This window comes from Cynoglossus semilaevis, chromosome 17 (assembly GCF_000523025.1).
Source record: "Cynoglossus semilaevis isolate Cse_v1.0 chromosome 17, Cse_v1.0, whole genome shotgun sequence".
Taxonomy (NCBI): domain Eukaryota; kingdom Metazoa; phylum Chordata; class Actinopteri; order Pleuronectiformes; family Cynoglossidae; genus Cynoglossus; species Cynoglossus semilaevis.
This window is the reverse complement of record NC_024323.1, coordinates 7298679-7301620: the sequence shown is the minus strand read 5'-3', so window position 1 is coordinate 7301620 and position 2942 is coordinate 7298679. Positions and strand designations below refer to the sequence as shown.

The following is a 2942-nucleotide window of genomic DNA, read 5'->3' as shown; positions in this document are numbered from 1 at the left end:
CCATCTGTTTCTCTCTTCCCCTCGCCGTTCCCCCCATCAACCCCACAGCCGTTAATGTCTATGAGCTCATTCCTTCCCTTCCCCTTTAATGACGGCATTTGGTTGACGCACGCTGTCCCGGTCCAACACCTCACCTCAAACACTCGCTGCGAGGATCTCAACTTGTCTCACTTTTGCGTTTGGGGGGGGGAGGGGGGGGTTGGGCAACCGGACCATTCTGTTGTTGTTATTATCGTGGCCAGAAGTAATCACAGGGTTCTGCCACATGAGCCGATCATTGGTGGCTCATAATGGCGCCACATTGTTGCATCCTGTTACAGATGTAGGAAAGAAAAATAAGTTGAATTTAGTGACAGTCGCAGCAGATGTGTAGTTTAATGAACCTTTTACAGGGTTTTTTTTATGATGGTCTGTATCTGAGGGTACTTTGATGGTTTTGGGGTGTACTGTTCAACTTTTTTCTCTGTGGTCGTACACATGACCTACACAGGCCTAAATGTAGACGTGGCCGCCGACTGTTTTCCCTCAAGTCTCGGGCCTGAGTTCTGAAGCGTTTACACAAGGGCACACGGTGAAGTGGAAACTCCTCTGTTGCGACAGCTGGAGCTCAACCTTTTGTTTTAACACATATCTCCTCTGCCCTTATGCTCCCTGTGTGTGTCTGTGTGTGTCTGTGTGTGTCCTCTCTCAGATGCTTTAAGAAAAGCACAAAGTCCAGACTTAGACCTGCGTCCATGGTCAAAATATGCTTACTATCAATAAAACAACACAGTTATGTCAGAGTGGCTCATGCAGTTCCAGAATCAAAGTGTCTGGGAATTCAACCATACAGTTGCCTGGCGTTCACAACCCAGGAAAAGAGAGGCAGAGCGACAGGGGAAACAGGAGAGGTTTTACCTTTTTTTTATTATCACACATTCCTGAGAAATCTTTTGTCTTTCTCCGATTATAAACACAGATGAACAAAGGTCACAGTATTATGTCCTTAATGTTCAAACTGGCCATGTTGGATTTTCACAGTCTTGTAAATGCACTGCACATAATGAGCCCAGAGATTACTGCTGACAGAGAGGAAAGAGGGCAGAGAAAAAGTAACCATATTAACCAGATCACCTGAGGCCAGAAATGTGGAGTGAGACAACTCAAAGAGGAGAAACAAGTCTGATGCAGCAAAAAACTTGACTTCATTTTCACTCAATCTGAATATTCACGAAAACAGAGCGAAGGTAAAAATAGAAGCTCATTTCTCACTTTGTGAAATGAAAAATCCAACCCTCGCCTCAAATGGAGAGTGAGCTAAACATTAAAAAAAAAAGAAAGAAGGAAGTTGCAGAACGCATCCCTCCGACTTAATCCTAGATCTTTGAACCCAAGCACCTTGCTCGGTACCACACCCTGGTGCTCTTGCTAGCAGATGGAGTGTGTGTCTGTGTGTGTGTGTGTGTGTGTCTGGGTATGTGCGCGCACGTGACTGGGATTGTATTTGTTTCATGTTGCGTGTGAGGGTGTAATTATTGCTGAGGCCGTGACATTCAGTGACATTCAGACGAGGACTTGACTCCACTGTGGGTCGTCTCCTCTGATACCTTTTCATCAACAGAACAAGTGCTTCCTGCGATGGAATATAAAAAAATGTATTTTCGGCTCCAGATGAAAACAAAAAGGGAAGAGAAGAGAAGAAGAGCCGAGCCTCTCTGGCCTGTGAAGTTAGCCTCAGCAGCGCAGAGCCCAGCCCTAGAGTGTGGTTTGTCCCAGTGTGTGTAACCCTATCCACAGCCTCTTTCGTTGCCAAACACCCTCACCACCACCAGCCCTGTACTTAGTGTACGGCCGCCCTGCTGCCACTGAAACACACATGCAAAAACTGAATCAGGAACACCACAGACACACACACACACACATTTTTTATTCCACTACGCCACGGTTTCCTGAGCCTGGGCCCATTCCTACATATTGCTGCTGGGCACACCCACTCACCCAGTCACCCACCCACCAACCAACCCACCCATCCTTCAAAAGAACGCCTAACCTTCTCTTATCCTACTGCTCCCTCTCTTCTGCATCCATTCCCCCACCTCCTCCGTTTGCTTCTCCCTCGCAGATTTCCTCTCATGGAAAAGTGAAAATAACAACGATCCCACCCAGTGTCTCCAGTTATGTCAAACTATTTCATCATTGACATAATGCATGACATTATTGTCGTCGTGTCCCCCCCCCCTCCCCCCCCATTCCCCTGGCAAACAAACTTCCACTGTCTAATTTGGCCAAGGCCGGCCGTCCCTGAAGGAAACCTGACAGGACATGGAGCAGGAAGACAGAGGGAGCCAGTCCAGTCCTGTCCAGTCCAGACCAGTCCTGTACTGTACTGTACTGTACCGTACTGTAGTTGAGTCTGCGTTAGCAACCTTAGTTGTTAGATTCCCTTCCTTTCATGGAGGTTTTGAAGCCCGTGGACTTACAGGGCCTCTGAACAATGAGAGGAATGTTTGAGCGCCTCTGGCCTGACTTTACCACCACCATTATGTCTCTCCGCTGCTTTTCCAGAACTTTTCATGACTTCCGGGCCTTACCTACTCAACGATGCCAGACACACGGACATGTTGAGAGATAAATGATAAACAAAAGAAAGGTAGGGCGAGAGAGAGAGAGAGAGACGGGCACAGATACTGTACGCCGTCTGCTGCAGAGAAAGGCAGGTAAAGATATACCTCACATGAATCACGTCATTCACACAGGTGGATGTATAATGTTTCAGTGAGACAGATATGAAGTCATCCTATTGACCTTTACGATTCAGAGAGTCCACAGTAAGCAGACCTCAGATCAGGGCGATATTCCGTGTGCCGCTGCTGCAGTGCTTTCAGCAGACGACGAGAGCAACTTTTCAGCTCAGTGTGAATGTTTTTCCTGATCAACAGGTTGCAAGAAGTAAGTGTGAAGTG

The 2942-nt window shown here is 47.3% G+C and overlaps 1 long non-coding RNA gene across 1 annotated transcript in view; it reads right to left on the bottom strand.

Annotated features, from left to right (window-relative positions):
- Positions 1–1621: 1621 nt before the first annotated feature.
- LOC112488448 (uncharacterized) overlaps positions 1622–2942 on the bottom strand; it is a 3636-nt gene continuing 2315 nt past the window's right edge. Inside the window, exon 2 of the long non-coding RNA XR_003052508.1 lies at positions 1622–1844. This is a non-coding gene — a long non-coding RNA (uncharacterized LOC112488448). The remainder of the gene's footprint in view (positions 1845–2942) is intronic.